Here is a 20688-nt window from a genome sequence, read left to right on the forward strand (position 1 = left end):
TGAAAATGTAGAAAGTCCTTGCATCTACAAGCGCGAATACTTTTATGCCATATTTGGCCGGTTTATTGGGTATGCATTACCTGAATCCACAACGGCCCATAAACACATCCAATTTTTTGTCAATCGTCATATATTCTGATGGAGTATAACATTCTTGACAGTAGTTAATAAACCGTTCAAATATGGCTCTAATGGGTGCTAATTTATCAATACGACGCCTGTCGTTTCTTGTACCTACGCAATCAAAACGAAGACATGCAACTAAAATCTGGAATCTTTTCAAAGGTATTATGGATCTGAAAATATCAACTCCAGTACAAATCTTTAAGATTCTGTCTTGATGACCGAAAGACTCCAGCAAGGTAAAGAAGTCCCAATGCAGCTTTCAATTTAATTATATTAGTTTCTCATATCATATGTTTATCAGCGTAATTTTGTGACTTATAGTTTATTTTTTCATTTGTGTATTTCACAATATTATCCAACATAATATTGCCCACAAAAAGACTCCAGCATTCTAATGGCGTTTCGGCTGCTATTACTGTTGTTGTTTTCTTTGGACCAGGTAGATGTCACTATATTTATGCTTCTGGTTCTTACAGCTTGATTTCTGGGTGACACAGCCCACTTTGTTTTCTCATCTTTACCCCACATATACCGTCGCCGAATATTACTTGTTGATGTAGGATGATCATTAGTTGTAGAATTATTTGCAGGCCGATCAACATCGAGAGATTCGTAGTGTTCATTTTCAATTTCTTCAGATGGCTCAATTTCCTGTTCGCTGTCTGAGTTGGATAAACGTACACTCCCATAGTCTAGCAATTCTCCATTCGATTCAGATCCTCAGGGTTCCTCGGCATTCTCAGGTATATCATCATCATAAATTGCTCACATTTGAGTCAAGCGTTTTTGTTCATTTTCATAAGACATATTGAAGAAATCTAATTCAAATACCAGGATGTAAAATGATTACTGTAGACTGAAATACCATTAGTTTACCTATTTTGAGTTATGAAATCACTAGCACTAAGATAAACGAAATTTTCACTATTAGAAATGTAAACACCTTTTCACCTTATTTCACGTCACTGGTACATTGGGGTATGGTAAACCCCCGACCACTTCAGTTGCATACTAAATACACAAATGACTACTGTTGAGATTATCCTGTCAGTGACTCCATCTATGAAGTCTAATTCGAAGGTACATAGATGCTTAAATTAATAGGATGATACGTTTCTTTAAAATTCATAATTTACTTTGGCTGGGGTATGTCATACCTCACCGCCTCAACGCCGGGTTAATCGAAGGTGTTTATTAATAATAAAAGAATGTAAAGATAGACTAGCAAAATCACTATCTGACGGCCGCTCCTCTGCTCATCTGTCTAACTTCTTGTCCTTTGTCTATCTTGTCTTAACTTCCCCGGTTCTGGCGTGCCCTTAAAAACCGTGAGAAAAGTACCAGCCCTAAATAATTTGCACACATAACCACTTAAGTATGACTTCGTTCAACAGTACTTTATCTTAAGATGGTTCTGTCTCTCATTTTATGGTAAGCTCTGTTATATTTACAAAACTTAAGGACTAATAAATCTTCGACATATGCAAGGTGGTAGGGAAATAACTTTCGTAAATTTAACTGTTATTAAAAACATTATTTTGAATAAAAAAGTTCCTTACGGTAGGAGTCACAAACCTAACAATTTTTTCGAAAAAAAAATGTCAAAGTTGGTAACCGAAAAACTATGAAGTTTTAAAATTTGTATAAAATATGGAAAAACGTCCTTGACAGATGTTGATTGTTCGACATGTAACATAAAAACTTTTTTTTTGTTTCAATTTATTGTTGTATCAAATTATTCAACAATAACATTGCTAAAAGCAATTGAAAATTTAATTGATAACTTAAGTGGTAAAAATAAACGTAAGTGGCAACGCCGCACTGAACGTGACCGATAAAGGGGAGTTTATTTTTGTTACAATTATTTTTTATGGCCCTTATTAGTGTCACTCGCCCACTTTGCGGATGAAGCAATAAGGCATTGGAATGCGCAGTAAATAGGTAGACATAGTACCTTAATGGTAGCGAGTAATCATTTAAATTTCATATCTTGCCAGCTGTGTAATTTTGCACAAGAAAAATAGAAGATAAAAAGTATGTCGCAGCTTGATCGTATGCCGCCAAATAACGTTAAAATTAAAATTTTGATAAAGGAGTCAACTGAAGTTATGTTGCTTTGTTTACTTTTAATGTTGAAGATTTCAATTAAACATAAAGGCTATTTTTTAACAACACAAGACTAATTGTTTGAAAAATTCACAATGATTGCTGAAAATGTTGCCCATTTATTTCAATGCATAAATTTACCTGATGCTTCATACTCTTGAAGACATTGTCGAGAACTTCTGGGGTGATATTGGTACACTCTGCTCTAATCCGCTCCTTAAAGTCTTCGATTGTGTGTACTGGTTGTCTAAAAATCTTACTTTTTAAAGTTGGGAACAAGAAGTAATCCAATGACGTAAGGTGTGGGAACCGAGGTGGGTAGATATGCTCTGTATGTGAACTTATCAAATGATTGACATAATATTCTCTTAGATAATCTTAGGCTTTACGAGCTGTATGAGTTGTTGCTACACCATGTTGAAAATAACCCTGTTGTAATTCGTCCAACATGTTTTGATAATACTATACTGTAACACTCGTGTTAAAGTAAATTGGTCCAATTAAACGTTTTTGGGCGACAATAACACAAACTCCAATTTTTTGCGGATGTAATAGGGTTTCTTAAAATATATGAGGATTATTTACACTCCACATTCAAATATCTCGACAAATAAAACCAGGCTTCATCACTAAAGAATGATAAATCCAGAAGATTGTTATTCATTGTTTCATTGAACCAGGTGCAATAAGTTATTCTCGTTTCATAATCTAAAGGCTGAAGTTCTTGGAACATTTACATTTTGTAGGGAAACAAATTTAGGTCTTTTTTGAGAATTCTTTGACAGCTACCATAACATAAGTCGATCTGCTGTAATAATTTCCTCAAGAAAGTATTCAGGTTTTCATGCATTATATGTCTTACATTTTTTGTATTGTCTGAAGTTCGTTTCTTCGGTCTCCTTCTGCCTGACTTTCTCTGAATGCTGCCGGTTTAACGAAATAAAGGTACAACAAGTGTATTTGCAAAGTTCAGTTCATCTGTTACAACTTCAGGAAATTTTTCACGAAATTTTCGAAAACAGGATGAACTTCATAAACCCATTCTCTATTAATATGATGTTCATTACGAAAATAGGCATCAATCATAAATGTTTTCTGCTTGTCCATGAACACCATTTTGCGGTAGGTACAGGAAACTCAACTTAAAGAAACGATACTATAGTCTTAAAAAAGACTATCTTTTTATAAAAAGGATAAAATTAATAAGATAACAGAGAAAAGAAAACCAAAAAATACAAAAGCCGAATGGTAAATAATCAAAATAATAAATAATGATTGGTTAAATGTCTCCGGAAGAAGTATTTCGGCATGAAAAATTAGCAAATGATATAGGTTATACTTGGGTAACCAAATATACACAAACAATAATCGACACACGTTCTTTTTTTCAACAAATTTCACAGCTTACTAGATATGAAATTTAAATGATCACTCTGTACATGAATTATGTAATCATCTGCGTTATGCTGTGGTCATCTGCATTTCATCCTATCTTATCTGACATATGATCCTGTGCAAAGACGCCTGGCTCCATGGACAAGTGGAACCCAGCAAAGACCATCGAGAAGAGGCAGAATAAAACCACCCTTATTTTACAGTTTTGTCATGGAGTGTATGTCCTTCCATATTTTTAATATTTTAGTGATTTTGTTCTCGCTGAATGCATCTTCTGTCAGTATACGCAACAGATTATCTGCAAAGTTAATTTGAGCAAGCTTTAAGTGATTTTATTCCGACTTATTAACAGTACCTACAGTGGCTCACAAAAGTATTCGTACAGTCGTAAAATTTAGAAACTATTGGGAACTATCGCATGAAATGAAAAATGAAATATAAAACATGTTATGAAAAATAAATCTATTTATTTGACAGATATATGAAAATATAAACAACGCTAGAAATATAAATAATAATCACAACATTTACGAAAAACGAGCATTACAAAAGTATTCGTACAAATTCAATATTTTCAGAATTAAGTACATATTTTAATAACAAAACAAAATATTAATATTTTGTCGTGCCTTTATTAGCTAAAATCATAGTATTAAGATGTCTGGGCATAGAAAATACTAAATTCGTAGTAATGCCTGGAGAAATTTTAGCCCATTCGTCTTCCAGAATGAGTTTCAAACCGTCTCTATTTGAAATACGTTTATGGTTGCTTGGTTTTCGAATTTGACGTGCCAAAACATCCCAAAAATGTTCAATGGGATTTAAATCAGGTTACGCTCCGAACTACACACAAATTTAACACTTGTCGCCCTTTTCTTGTCTTATTTAATCCTACGTTATTCACGTGGTATTTTTTTACAAGTTAAGTCGCTTGGTTTACAATGTAGATCTTTTTTTTTAATTTAAGAGACACTATTTTACAAATCGTTAAAAAATTATAAAATCAATATTAACTTACACATTTATCTGAATGAGAAGCAGATTTTATAACAATACTTATATTTTTGTGAATTCCTTGCACATGAAATTAATGTAGTTATTTTTGTTTGAAAATTTGCATGTAGTCTGTTGAGAACAAAAACAAAGTAGTTTATTAATCCAAAGTGAAACAAATTGCAATTTGCAGGTATTAACACATAATAACTTGCATAAAAAAATGTTTGTAATAAAAAAATTAACAGGCACTCAAAAAACTAGCACCAAGCGGTGATTTCCTCACCGGTCAAACAGTATTTGTACATATCTGCCATGTGTTCTTTGCATGCATATTGTCTGCATTTCACTCAAGCTTTCCTTGCACATTTATTGCGATTTCGAGGACAAATATGACAGCGCCCTACGTAATTTTCAGATTTTAGAAGTGGAGCAGGAAAAGTTGCTTCGAGCCCCAGAAGAGAACGTGCTTGCCTTCTCATTTCCAAGGGTAAGGTCAGAAGAGTTGACCCCGTCTCTATCTGTTGCTTGATTAGTTTACAAATAAATTTCTCAATAAATTTACTTCTAATGATTTTATCTTTTGAATTATTTGTTTTATAAACACAAAGGGTATTTATGTCAGATATATTCAAAAGGTCATAAAAATAACCATTGGTCAGCGACGCGTGTTTCTTGCAACATTGTATTTTTCGCATAGTTGATCCACCAAGTCCACACCAATTTTAATTCAATTGTAAAACTTGTTTAATAAGTTACTATTTCTTGTTTTTTAGCATCCTTAATTTTCGTATCAATCGCATCGTCATAGTGCATTGAAAATACTAAAAGATTTGATTTATTTTTCTTTGGGCAATACGAAACCATCGTAATATCCATCTGAAAATCAAATAGTGAAGTATTTTCTTCTTTCTCCCTATTGAGTAAAAACTCCACGGGGATTTCACGTTTGTTTTTGCGCATTGTACTATGTTATTGTATATGTTAACTTTTTTCGTCGCAGCAGTTTTCTTACCAATGGAATGCTGGTCACCTATAATTTTCTGATTACTTCCCTCTACTGGATGTACTAGTCGTAGTTTGATATCTTCAGCAAAGTTGCTCAACTTGTAGGGACCATCTGGCTAAATTCTTACGTAGGTCTCGAGATTGAATATGTATGCAGTTTTGACATCAACTAGAGCGAACACTTTGAGACCATATTTCGCTTGCTTGTTAGATATACAGGGTGGGGCAGCAAGAGCGCCTCGGGGGATTACGTCCTTATTAATGATTTTGATCGAAAATTGTTTTTAGAGGTGTATGTAGGGCCTTACAAGGTACATTTTAAAAATATTTTAATTTATACAAGGAGTGTAAAAAAAGACACACTTTAAACATCTGTTTTTTTTAATGGAACCGTTTATATTTTATTATATATTTGGAATTATAAGAAAAAAATAGTACAAGTTTGTATAACACACAATGAGTCTAAAACAAGCGCTTCTCAAGAAATTTTAAAAAATATAAAAATGCAAGAGTTAAGAAAATATTTTTTTTCTAGGTGAAATGAGTTACTTGACTACAATTTTTTTATTATTACTTCTTAAGTACAAACTAATCTTCAAACTAGAATGAATTATTTAGTAAACTGATATATAGTGTAAGCAAAAAGGGTGGTCAAATTTTATTCCCTTATAATTTAGTATAACTTTGTTATTTCAAATAGAATGTATACATTTTTATGTATTAATTAGAATAAATAACTAATGCTCTTTCAATTGATACTATAGTGTTCATACCTATCTTTTGCCGTTGTCCCATAATATTAGATTTTATTTAATTTTCAACAAATAACATTAAAGAATACAAATTATTGTCAGAGTATGCCTTGAATTGGATGTTATGGTTACTAAAGAAAGCTGATTATGGAAGACGAATTTTAAAAGTATTTATTATAGTTTAACAGATTCCCAAAAAAAAATTTAATTTAGTAAATATTCGAAATGATGGCCATCATTGTCAATACATAATTCAATATGTTTTTGAAAAGAAAATTTTACTTTTGATAACATTTTATAAACTGAGAAATTTATTGTATGAATATTATAGACAAACATTTTCAGGAAAATTTGTTCTCTAGTATTATGTGTACCGATGAGGAAATATTCAATACAGCGGGCATTTTTAATAGAAAAAATTCCCATTATTGGTCAAGAAGTAATCAACATAAAATAACAAGGACATTCCAGTGTCCTTGTTTTTTAATAGGTTGCATTCTTAATAAGTTTCATTTCAGAATTATTGGACCAGTATTTTATAACCAAACCTTAAACGGTCAACGATATTTAAATTTGTTGATTAATGAAATTGCCCCACTCTAGCGGCTTTGCCGCAAGATATTAAAAACAATTTTGTGTTGCAACAGGATAATGCCCAATATCATATGGCGAGGCAAGTAATACATTATTTGCAAGTCAACTTTGAAAGGTGAATACGGAGACATGGTTTTCTTGACTGGCCCGCCAGAAGTCCTGACTTCACCCTTTTAGATTTTTTGTGTGGAAACACCTAAAGATGTATTTTATAAAAATAAAGTAAGTGATATCGAAACTTTAAAGCAGAGAATTAGTGCTGAAATAAAACATCTAAATCAAACAGTTTTTATCCGCACTTTTATGAACAGATGAGACTTGTATAGCCAATCGTGGAGGATATGTTGAAAATATAATTTCGTTATAATATCATGCCTTTTATTTTTTACTGGTCAACCTGGTCAAACTGACAATCATTATTATTATTAGATGGTAGTAAATTGAAATATTCTACCTTCCGATATTCTTGAACATCGTAATATGATTTATAAAAAATAAATAACTAATATTAAAGGTTGCTCAAAGATGTGTCATGGCCTACTTATAATTCTCTGTAAATCTGTGTATGTAAAATTAATGTTTTGCTCTCTCTCTAACGTAAGGTCGTAGTAATAAAATTTTCACTACTACAAATGATTACCTATAACTCAAAAACGGTTAATTTTTTGTATTGTACATATACAGGGTGATTCACGTAACTGTTTCATTAGAAACTTTTGTACTTGTAACTAATCTAAATTTTTCATATTTGGGAGTTAAACTAATATAGATAGACTCTACTTTTTTTAAATATTTTGAAGATCATATCACTTCCGGTTATACCGGAAGTCAAGGTCAACTTCCTTATTTCAAACGGAAAACCCAGTATATTTTTACATTTTTGGAATCTAGGGATTAAGCTGATTAAATTCTTATTAGGTACTCCTATACCTAAACCTAACCGTTTCAAAGATATTTTGGTTTAAAAGAAAAATCTGTCTAAAACACCATTTCTATAAAATATAAAATTCTCAGCTATTATTGAAGCTGGCTTTACGAAAATTTGCTGACATGTTACCTAGATATGGTAGATTAGATTAATGTGAAAAGTTTTTATAAATATCATACAGGGTGTCCAAAAAACATGTCATATTTAAAGAACTTTGATAGCAAAAAAGTCGCTTATTTCAAATGGAACACCCCATATATTTTTATATATTTGGAATCTAAATTTAATTCTGAATCGATTACTATTAAGCATCCCTATACCTAAAATGAACGCTTTTGCTCTAATTTGCGATTTTTTAATATTGTACACTAATAATTCTAAGTATCTTAGTTGGCTTTGAAAAGAACATGGCTGCTTCCTATAAAATGCGTTAATGTAATTGTCAATTTAATAAGTTCGCTCAACAGTTTAGAATCATGAACTTTAATAATACTTATTCAAATAATGATATTTTAAATTTATTCTTTATTCATGGAGAGTGTAACAAAGTTTTGGAGAGAACTTGCCGTACATTCAACGAAAGATATCCGCATCTTCCGAAAATCACAAAGAACAAATTTAGGATATTGGAATCAAATTTTTTAAGACATGGAAAAGTCGAAACTAAAAAGTCTTATTCTAGACCCATAATAAATAGCGAAGACAATGAAATCACCGTTTTAGGATATTTTAATGCAAATCCGAATTTTTCTATTCGAACTGCTTCTAATGATTTAGGTTTGTACTTTTATTGTTATTAATGATGGCAATTGTTTATCTTCAATTAATGATTTTTACAGATTTATCATATTCATCAATTCAAAGAATTCTAAAGAAACATAGAATGCATCTTTATTCTTATAAAATTGTACAGTCATTTAAACCGGGAGACGAAGTTAGAAGAAGTAAATTTTGTGAATTTATGCTTGTTCATATTCAGGAAGATCCATCATTTTTGTCAAATATTATATGGACAGATGAAGCAAAATTCACAAAAGGGGGGCTTATAAACAGAAGAAATCTTCATTATTGGGCAGAAATAAATCCTCAAATATTCAAAGAGGCCCGTCATAAAGATAGTTTTAGTGTTAACGTGTTTGCCATGATTATGAATAATGAAGCAAGATATTTTATTTGCAATGAAAATTTAAACACTTCAAAATATTTAGATATATTGAGAGGTATTATCTCCGATTTTTTAGACATATTACCTCTTAATATGCTACAGACTGTTTGGTACCAAATGGGCGATGCACCGGCTCACTCTTCTCATGAAATTTATGAAGAGATGAATCGGACATTTGAAGACCGGTGGATCGGATGTAACGGGCCATGGAAATGGCCACCAAGGTCACTCGACTTGACGCCCCTAGATTTCTTTTTATGGAGTCATATAAAATCTCGGGTTTATGAAGTTTCCATAGAAAGCAAACAACATCTTTATGATAGAATTCGACAAGCTTTTGAAGACCTTCGCCCCATAACAATTAATAAAGTGACACAACATGAAGTTAAAAAAAAAATTTTGAAATGTTTTGAAGTTAATGGAGGTCATATTGAACATTTATTTTAATTTAATTTTCTTTGTTTTGATTTATTATTTTTTTATTTATTGTGGGTCTAGAATAAGACTTTTTAGTTTCGACTTTTCCATGTCTTAAAAAATTTGATTCCAATATCCTAAATTTGTTCTTTGTGATTTTCGGAAGATGCGGATATCTTTCGTTGAATGTACGGCAAGTTTTCTCCAAAACTTTGTTACACTCTCCATGAATAAAGAATAAATTTAAAATATCATTATTTGAATAAGTATTATTAAAGTTCATGATTCTAAACTGCTGAGCGAACTTATTAAATTGACAATTACATTAACGCATTTTACCGGAAGCAGCCATGTTCTTTTCAAAGCCAACTATGATATTTAGAATTATTAGTGTACAATATTAAAAAATCGCAAATTATAGCAAAAGCGTTCATTTTAGGTATAGGGATGCTTAATAGTAATCGATTCAGAATTAAATTTAGATTCCAAACATATAAAAATATATGGGGTTTTCCATTTGAAATAAGGAAGTTGACCTTGACTTCCGGTATAAGCGGAAGTGATATGACCTTCAAAATATTTTAAAAAAGTAGGGTCTATCTATATTAGTTTAACTCCCAAATATGAAAAATTTAGATTAGTTACAAGTACAAAAGTTTCTAATGAAACAGGTACGTGAATCACCTTGTATACTACGTGACAAAGAAAAGTAAACACCCATTAAAGATAATTTTATTTTGATAATTTTTTTTGTACGTGTTCAGTACCACATACTTATTCAATGATTACATTTTCAGCAAGATCAGAGGAAGAAATTCATTTTTTTTTTCAATAGTGTGTTGAGCATCCACGGTTCCTTATACACTCATTGATACGCCTGGGCTCGGATATAATAAGATTGCCAATGTCTTCTTGAGGTATCTCATTCCAAGCAATCTGAACTTCATGAGTAAGGGCTGCTAAAGTCTGTGGAGGGTGCTGTAAATTCAACAGTCTACAGCCAATCATGTCCCAGACATGTTCAATAGGAGACAGATCCGGCGATCGAGGTGGCCAGGGTATACGGTTGATTTGATGTTGATCTATGAACGTTATTGTTTGCCTAGCAACATGAGGTCTAGCATTGTCCTGCTGGAAAATAGCATTCGGGATAGTTCGAAAATATGGAATCACATATGGCTCCAACACTTCTTGGATATAACGTTGGGCAGTCATATTGCCTCTAATGAAAACTAGGGGTGACCTGCTACCATATGCGATAGCACCCCATACCATAACGCCTACAGTACGGTGGACATGACGCTCTCTGTCAAATTGTGGATCTCGCCTTTCACCCCGTCGCCTTCTCACCCTTGTCCGACCGTCGTTCATCCCCAGACAGAAGCGGGATTCATCACTAAAGATTACCTGAGTCCATTCTTGGTCCCACTGAATCCTCTCTCTACACCATTGTAAGCGGTTAGATCGATGTTCGCGAGTGAGAGGCAGCACCCAATGCGGACGATAGGACTAAAGGTCAAAACTTCGTATTCGGCGATATACTGTACGCATACCAACCCTATTCCCATGTTCTTCAAACCACTGATTTGCAATAGCTCGACTGCTGCTAAATCGGTCTCTAAGAGCTAAAAATCGCAATCGACGATCTTCGCGCTCTGTGGTTCTTCTGAGTCGCCCAGTGCCTCTGGCTTTGTACCCACGGCCTTCCTGAGTCCACGCCTGGTAACATCGCACTATGGTTCCTAAGGATCTGTTAGTTCTTCGAGACACTTCTCTGACCGACACACCTGCTTCGCGCAACCCAACAATCCGCCCCCTCTCAAAGTCACTAAGCTGACGGATCTGTTCAATTTTACACACTCTAGGCATAATGAGTAAAAATTATGACCGATTGCAACACACTTCACAAAAGTTGCGATGCAAATGTGAACAAAAATGTTTAAACAAAATTTAATTTTTTTAAGGAACGACCTATGGAAACTAAATAAAATTAACAGATAAACTTGAAATTTTGATCATTTCTTTCTTTTTTTAAGATAAGTCAACATGCAAAAAATTATCAAAATAAAATGGTTTTTAATGGGTGTGGTTTTTGTGGGTGGGGTATTTGTCACGTAGTATATAAAGGGTGTTCCAAATCCGATATGCTATCATTACGATCTCTTAAACGGTAAGAGTTACAGGGTCGGTTAAATTAGGAAAAATGTGCCAAATTTCATACTCTTCTAAGAACTATAAACAATGTTGCCAAATGATTTTTAGTTTCTGAGTTATTATGAAAAAAATAAAATTCGGTCAAATTTTACTTTCTAAATAAGTCGAAAACTAAAGGTTTGTCATAAAAACGTTTGATACAAAAACTTCATAGTTTTCTTATGTCTACAAACCAGTAAATTCCAAAATTTTAAATGTTGCTTAGTTTCAGAGATAATGATAACAATTTGAGTTTTTTAAATACGGACCTGTATATTTTTTGGCCATTTTTAAAGTTCTTAGTAACCCGTTTACAATGATGTATCACAAGATAAAGTTTTTTGATGTTTTAGTTAAAAAAAAATTCTGTATTTTTCTCTCAATAGGGCTAGGGCGGTCCTGAAGTTCTAAGTAAAAAAATGCAATCATTATGTCTCAAAAATGTTATGCAGGCAAATGAATTATCAATCAAGCCATAGATTAAATTTCTCGACGGTAATAAAAGTAATAATCCAACTTTTAATTTAAAATGAAATTAAATATCTTTTAATGAACAAATGGAGAACTAATATAATACAATCAACAGTCATTATCTTTATAATTTTTACTAATTATAAGTGTCCAATATGACCTCCGTTATTACATAAACAGTATCGAGCATTTTTTATAACTTTTCTTTGTTCATTTTTTAATATACGAGGGGTTAATTTTTGACAAATAGTTTGAATTTTTTGTATAAGTTCCTCCACATTCTGTGGTGTTGTTTGATAGACCTGATCTTTGACATAACCTCATATGAAAAAATCCATATGGGTTATATCTGGGGACAGTGCTGGCCAGTTGATAGGGCCGTTATTAACAAACAATTCATCATATTTATCATGAAACGGGCTTTCAAGAAATTTTCAGACATAATAATTGCATTTTTTACTTAGAACGCCAGGACCGCCCTAGCCCTATTGAGAGAAAAATACAGAATTTTTTTTTAACTAAAACATCAAAAAACTTTATCTTGTGATACATCATTGTAAAAGGGTTACTAAGAACATTTAAAAATGGCTAAAAAATATACAGGTCCGTATTTAAAAAACTCAAATTGTTGTCATTATCTCAGAAACTAAGCAACATTTAAAATTTTGGAATTTAGTGGTTTGTAGATATAAGAAAACTATAAAGCTGAAAAACCTTTAGTTTTCGACTTATTTAGAAAGTAAAATTTGACCGAATTTTAGTTTTTTCACACTCACAACTCAGAAACTAAAAATCATTCGGCAACATTGTTTTCGGTTCTTAGAAGAGTATTAAATTTGGCACATTTCTTCCAATTTAACCCACCCTGTAACTCTTCCCGTTTAAGAGATAGCAATAATAGCACATCGAATTGGGAACACCCTGTATAAGAAGAATTGCTGTTCAGAAACCCAAATTTGAAAGGCTTTTAAAATTTTTGTGCCCGTGCAGTTTTGATCTCGTTTCAGAGGGAGACCGTCCGTCGCTGGATCACCCGTCATGGGGTCGAGGGTCACGTAAACGAGCGACCCAGACCTGGTAAACCCCCCAAGTTATCGGACGACCAGCGGCAGAAACTGGTTGCCGATTTTCGGGAATGTGGTTTCCGACGAACATCCCAGTACGCTGTACGTTGGGATGTAAGTATGGAGACCATCCGAAGGACTCTTCATAAAGAGGGTCTTCATAATCGGCGACCAGCAACGAAACTTGCTCTGACAGAGCAACATAAACAGGCCCGCTTAGCATTTGCCCAAGAGTACTTAAATTTCGATTGGGCAAATGCTATTTTTGCTGACGAAAAAACTTTTTTGTCAAGCGAAAACGGCAGGCTACATTTATGGCGACCTCATAATACTCGGTACGATGAACGCTATATTGTATCGAACAGAAGGTCCGGCCGAATACGGGTTAACTTCTATGGGTGGATGTCTGCTGATGGTCCCGGCGAACTGGCAAGTTTTGAAACAAGGGCGAATTCTATTGAGTACGTTCGGATGCTCGACGAAGTTATGCTTCCTTCTGTTCGTACTTTGTATCCTGTGGCAGAAATGCCTGTCATCAATTATGTTGATGACAACTGTAGGATACATCGCGCAAACATCGTGAGGGACTGGTATCACGAGCATCCAGACATAAATAATCTTCCCTGGCCTGCATATTCACCAGATCTAAACCCCATAGAAAATTTATGGGCCTAATGGTTCAAAGGTGACACAATAACAATGAACGTACTACCAAAGATTTGGTGGCACATTGCAACCAAATCTGGAATGGGGTTAGAGGTTCACCCTTGTGTCAAAACCTTGTGGGTTCAATGGGCCGGAGGCTACAAGATGTCATCGACGCCAATGGGGGAGTAACCCGCTATTAGAATTGTTTATTTTTTAATTTAGTCATTTATTTATATAAATTTGAAGTTTATTTTCTCTTAATCGTACTGTATTTCCGAAAAAAATGTGTCTTGAAATTTTCCCTTTTAACGTACGCATTACGAAAAACGCCGTTTATGTCATCTTTTGTCTAAAGAACTTTTGTGACATAGAAATCACTTGATTGTTAAGTGAGAGGTAGGAAACAGTCGGACTAGTTAATTCCTAATTCCCAGCAAAATATTATTGTTAATAAAAGTCTTGAAGTTTAGTAAGTTGTTAGAAAGTTGTACTACAGTGTTTTGCAAATTGTTGGTCTTGTTTATAATTGAATTTAACATTTATTTTTTTAGTTTTCATCTTAAACAATTATATAGCCATATCAACTTTTGCAATTTACAATATTCAATGTTAATATAGTGATGTTTTAATACAATTACTAGCAGAATTGATTTATTTGAAATTATCATCTTGAAAATATTCCGGCAAACTTGGTATTCGATGTAAAATTCTAAATTTATTCGCTCGACACAACGTTTTTATTGTGGATCATTTTTTGTGAACTGATAAGGTACCTTCGCTCGGAATACGCGTCAAGCGATTTTGAACCTTAGCGTGGTCGACCACTTTTGTGGCCGATAGTACATTGTACCAGCTTAAAGGAGGAATTTAAGAAGATTTGTTGCATATTAACTGTGAAAATCTCGCCCATTACGCATTGAAATGTACTTAGTGCATTTTGAGTTCGAATGGCATTCGTAGGTATTCATAATGCCCATTCTCAACTGTAAAGGCTGTTTTCTCAATAGAGCTTGGAGCCATCTCTATTTGATGAAATCCATTAGCTAAGTCCAGAGTTGGGAAATATTGAACTCGTTCTAATTTATCTAAGATATCATTAATGTTGGGAATCGGCCATCTAGCATCAATTGTCTTTTCATTGATCTTCCTGTAATCCACCACAATTCTCCATTTGCGTATGTTTGTTGCATCCAATTTTTCTTCACGATCCATATAGGAGAGTTCCATGGACTCATAGATGGTCTAATAATTGCTTGTCTTAACCCTTAACTACTGTCGTCTTTTTACACTAACATAACTACTATCGTGGCGTCACCAGTGACCCCCTATATTTTTTGTACAAAAATAAATTTTGTGATTTGACTTTACATTTTCGATTAATATATGGTATTCAGAGGATATATATAATACTTTTATTTATAAAAAAAATATTTCAATTGAAAATAAACATATATTCGGATTTATGTAAAAAAATAACATAACTGTTTGTTTCTACGCTAATATAACAAAAAAAATAAAATAAAGCGTTACCGCTTTGGGAATTGTTTGTCAATGATACAGGCTTCATCTGCAACGAAGAAAAGGATATTTAAACTTCATGCAAAAAAAAAGAACATTCATGATTTTAACCCATATAAAATTGTAATACAATAAGTTCAGAAATATAGAAGTTGCTGTATTATACAGTACTTACTTATTCTTTGCATGAAGTACAGATGACTTGTTGAAGAGAATGAGTTTTGCAGATTGCTTTATGACATTCTGAGCAAACTGTAGAATGTTTAGTATCTTTACTCCTAGGACACAAGTAGCATCTACGTCTCACAACACGTCCTTCTTGTCTAGGCGGATCTTACGAAATTATTTCGGTTCCTAAAGCTTTCGAGATTATTAAACGAAGCTCTCTGGACAAACTGGGTATGGCAAATCGTAATTTTAATTGCTCATTGATCAAGGCTCATCCCTAACTCTTTCATAAAGTCTGAGCGGTTTTTTTTTTAGTCCAGGATTGGCAGCGTGAAAAATAATATGACTATTTATTATAGCAATATCCATTACAGCGTACCAAATTACCAACGGCCATCGACGAAATCTTCGGCTTGAGCTATAAAGGGCACATTTCTGATCAAGAGTGTCAACACCTCCTTTCGTCGCATTGTAAAAAGCTATTATTTCCGGTTTTTTACTCTCCTGATCAACAGAGTTGTCGTGATGCATGGTTGACAACATAATCACACTTTTATTTTTCTTAGGGACATATGACACGATTGTGTTCTCTCGAGTAAAGCTAAATAAACTCTTATCAACTTCGTAATTTTTATTTGGTTGAAACTGTGGAGGAATCTCTCTTTTGTTTTTCCTCATAGTGCCCACATACGTAAGTCGAAGTTTCTTGAGTTCACCAACGAGTTCTAATGAGGTGAATCAGTTATCCCCTGTGACATTCCGGTTACTATTAGCAATTGGTTCCACTAAAGCAAGTACTGATCTGGTAGGTATGGACAGTTTCCGAGGATTTGGATCGTTCATTTTACCTGTATACACGAAAGCATTTACTAAATAATGTGTCTTAGAATCACATAAACACATTATTTTGATGCCGTACTTCACTGGTTTGGCTTTTATATACATTTTAAACGGGCATCTGCCCCTAAATCCAACTAACATCTCATCAATTGTGACATATTCGGAACAGGTGTAGTTTCCTATACTGTTCGCTATAAAAGCGTTAAACAAAGAGGATACTGCTGCAAGTCGATCACCACTGGCCTTCTTTTGCTCCCTTATTTCATGATTGTCAAATTTAATTGCTGTGAGAAGAAATAAGAAGCGTTCTATTGATATTGTTGTCCGGAAAATCGGCCTACCTAAGCAACCTGTCGAAAATAATGAATTTACGTCTTCGTGATTAGATTTGAATACCCCAGGAAGGTACAAAACGCCCAAAAATGCCTTGAGTTCAACTTAGGTTACATGATCAACAAATGTGCAATTATCTCCATAATTTACACTTAGGTCGGTCATTTTTTCATTTGTATGTTCAACAATGGAGGCTAGCATATCCGAGGAGATAAGAAAAGACCAGGCTTCAAGTGGACTGGACGGTTTCGATTGTAAAGCAGGTCCATGGAGACCGGGAAATTGTGTAATAATATTCTGTGCGCGAACTCTTGATGGTGTTGGAGGATTTTTAGCCCACTTATACCTGTTGCGTCCGTAGTAATAAGCAGAAGTATCACTATTTGATGATGAATCAACTTCGTCACTTGATAAATCACTTTGATCGCTCAGATGAATTTCTGAGGCTGTATCATGTTCGGAGTGTTCACTTACATTGTCTGAATCATTATTATTATAGTCACTATTAGTATCAACATTCTCAGGTGTGTTACTTAGATCATCTACAAAGTCATAAATATTGTCCGAGGTTACTGTGGCACCGCCAATACTTAGAAAATTATCTGCCATTCTGATATAATAACAAAATTATTATAGACGTAAGTATACTGCGTGACATAGAAAAGAGAACACCCCGTAAAAATGATTTGATTTAAATAATTTTTGGTATGCATGTTGTTTACACCAAAACAAATACTTCATTAAAAAGTTGAACAAATTTAATTGTTAAAAACTAAAAAAAATTTAATAATTTGTCGGTCCTCCGCGGTGTCTTATACATTCCTGTACACGTCTAGGCATGGATCTAATGAGGTGATTGATGTCCTCTTGGGGGATCTCATTCCAGGCTAACTGGACAGCATGACACAACATCGCTAGGGTTTGCGGGGGATGGGGTAAATTATGCAACCTTCTACCTATAATATCCCATACATGTTCGATCGGTGAGAGGTCTGGAGATCGAGGTGGCCAAGGTAGCAAATTGACTGCATTTTGTTGGAAGAAGTCCATAGTCACTCTAGCCACATGTGGTCGTGCATTGTCTTGTTGGAAAACTGGATCAACAAGAGTTTCCAGATAAGGCACAAGATGAGGTTCCAGGACTTCTTGGATGTATCGCTGGGCTGTCATACTGCTTCTGACGAAAACTAAAGGTGACCTGCTACCATATGCAATGGCACCCCAAACCATTACCCCAACAGTTTGATGGACATGCCTCTGTATTACAAACTGAGGATCCCATGTTTCACCCCGTCTCCTTCGTATTCTTGCCCGACCATCATGCATACCGAAACAGAATCTGGATTCGTCACTAAACACGATATTTTCCCATTCCAGAGTCCAATGTATCCGTTCTTGGCACCACTGTAGTCGATTTTGACGATGATTTAAGGTGAGGGGTAACACGAGATAGGGACGGTAGGAAATCAATCCAAAACTTCTTATGCGGCGATAAATGGTTCGTATCCCAATGGGCCTTCCATACTCAGCGAACCACTGATCCGCCAGCGTCCTCGACGAGACGAACCTATCTCTTAGGGCCATAATTCGGAGTCGGCGATCTTGGCGTTCTGTAGTTCTTCGAGGTCGTCCAGTACCTGTTCTTCTGCCTGTTTGCCCTTCTTCGAACCATCCCTGACAGCATCTCACTATAGTGTTTACACTACGGTTCAATCTAGTGGCGATTTCCCTAAATGACAGACCAGCCTCTCGTAGACCCACTATTCGACCCCTCTCAAACTCGCTCAATTGATGAAAATTTCGCTCTATTCTGGTTCTAGGCATATCTCTACGCAGTTTCTAAGCACACTACACTCCAATAAATGTTATTTTCCAGTTGTATTGTTGATATTTTATTGCAATTTTTATATTTAAAAAAAACCTAAAATTCCGAATAACTCGTTAATACGTAGATAAATATGAGTGAAATTTAGATCGTTTCTGCTATACATATAAACAAACATGCAGACCAAAAATTATTTAAATTAAACCATTTTTACGGGGTGTTCTCTTTTCTATGTCACGCAGTGTACTATCGAGGGGATAAATATGACCCCAAACCTAAATTACATGCAATCAGTTCGACGAATTTTATGCTACTAAACGGAATCCTGAACTAAGTACTTAAGAAGGAAAATACATAGAACGGCAGCATCGTAAGCCGAACGGCGTATCGGGAATCCCCAGAAGTGCAAGTGATGGGGTCGAATTTGACCCCACGATAGTAGTTCAGGGTTAATATGTCATCAATTTGTCTCCGGATTTCTGCTTTGTGAACGTATGGATATGTGTAAGATTTTGTATGTACTGGAACCTCATCTTCGTTTCTAATTTCATGCTTCGTTTTGAATGTAGATGTGAGTTTTTCGCCAGGTCGAAAGAAGACATCTGAATATTCCTCACATAGTTTAGTAATCTTTTCCTTTTCCTCGTGGTTCATATGATCCATTCTTAACATATTTTCTACATCTTGCTGGTGTTCAGTGTTGGTATTATAAAAACACACTATTTCGTCTTTTATCTTTGCAAGGTCGTAATTATCATAATCAGCCTTCCTAAAGGATTTAACAGGAACGTATTATTTCATCGCAACCTTGATTGGTTGCTCCGTATTGTTTTGCATTTTTATAAAAGCAAAACCATTGTCAGCACAACTGAGACATTGTGGGATTGTTAATCCATCTAGGGTTATGGGTTCTATTTCAATTTCACCTTGATATATGCTAACTGGCAATTTTCTTATAAATTTTTCATGAGGTTCTATTAAAAAAATATGATTTATGTTTTCTATTTCCCTAATTTCTAACAGTATTTCGATTCTGGTATTTATTAATATTTTATTAAAAAGGTCAATATTAAGAATCATATTCATTAAGCCCCTTAATCCTAGGATTCTGTCGAAGTAATTATGGAAGTTGAATAAGATCAAGTTGACGTCATAGTTAATGTTGAATTTTTTAAAAATAGGTATAGTTACACAAAATGTAGTATTTTGACTTCCTACGACGATTTTGACTATGTTTGTAGATTCATAAATTTGATCCGGGAAATGAGTTTCGGCGAATATGGGGTTAATTATCGAGCGACTACTATCAGTATCTATCAAGAGTTTTAAATTTAATTAATTAATCTTGATATATGGCAGAGTTCCTTTAAATAGAATTTTTACTCCAGTCATGTAGGATTATTTATTTTGAAGGTTCCTTGAAAATTCCTTCCCACATTCTTGAATTCTTCGGATCTAGTTAGGCTTCCGTGTTCAGCGATATAATTAGTTTCTTCGGCAAAATACGGAGGATCTGGTTCTCCTAGCTTTTTAATACTTTCCTGATAATATTGTGTATACAGGGTGTCCCTAAAAGATGTGTACAACGCTCTACCACGTAGAGTACAGTTCAAAATAAGTCGATTTAACTACACTTGCCTTAGTGCCTTAGTTAATAATAACCGAGATACAGGGCGTCAAAGGTGGAAAATTAAATCACATTTTCTTTAATATATTTCTACTGCTTCGAAATAACTTCAGGAAATTTTGTATTTCGGAATTTCTCGGGACCAGAAATCCAAATTTATCGTCGATTTCGTTGTATCTCCTAGGGGGCGCCACAAGTAGCTATTTCAATACATTTAAGTCGCCAATACTTTTTTGTGTCACGGTGTACGTCACTTTGAGTTTCAGAAATGTTTTTCCCACCTTTTTTACTTAAAAAAAGTATACCATGCTAATATCTCTAAAACCAGCCGTTTTCGACAAAATGGCATTCTAAGTTATAAACGCATAAAATATCAAGTCGTAATACATGACATTTAAGGCAGTTGTTGTTATTGCATTGTTTTAAATGGCACTTCGAAAGTTTCAAATCATTTTTTTTCTTTTTTATGTGATTTCCTGATATCTAAATAGTACTAATAGTAGTACGTCATTACAAA

At 34.1% G+C, this 20688-nt stretch overlaps 1 long non-coding RNA gene across 1 annotated transcript in view; it reads left to right on the forward strand.

The window, feature by feature from the left end:
• LOC136417040 (uncharacterized) overlaps positions 1-18509 on the forward strand; it is a 60849-nt gene extending 42340 nt beyond the window's left edge. Inside the window, exon 2 of the long non-coding RNA XR_010752764.1 lies at positions 18354-18509. This is a non-coding gene — a long non-coding RNA (uncharacterized lncRNA). The remainder of the gene's footprint in view (positions 1-18353) is intronic.
• Positions 18510-20688: the final 2179 nt, after the last annotated feature.

Source organism: Euwallacea similis, chromosome 26, assembly GCF_039881205.1.
Source record: "Euwallacea similis isolate ESF13 chromosome 26, ESF131.1, whole genome shotgun sequence".
Lineage (NCBI taxonomy): Eukaryota > Metazoa > Arthropoda > Insecta > Coleoptera > Curculionidae > Euwallacea > Euwallacea similis.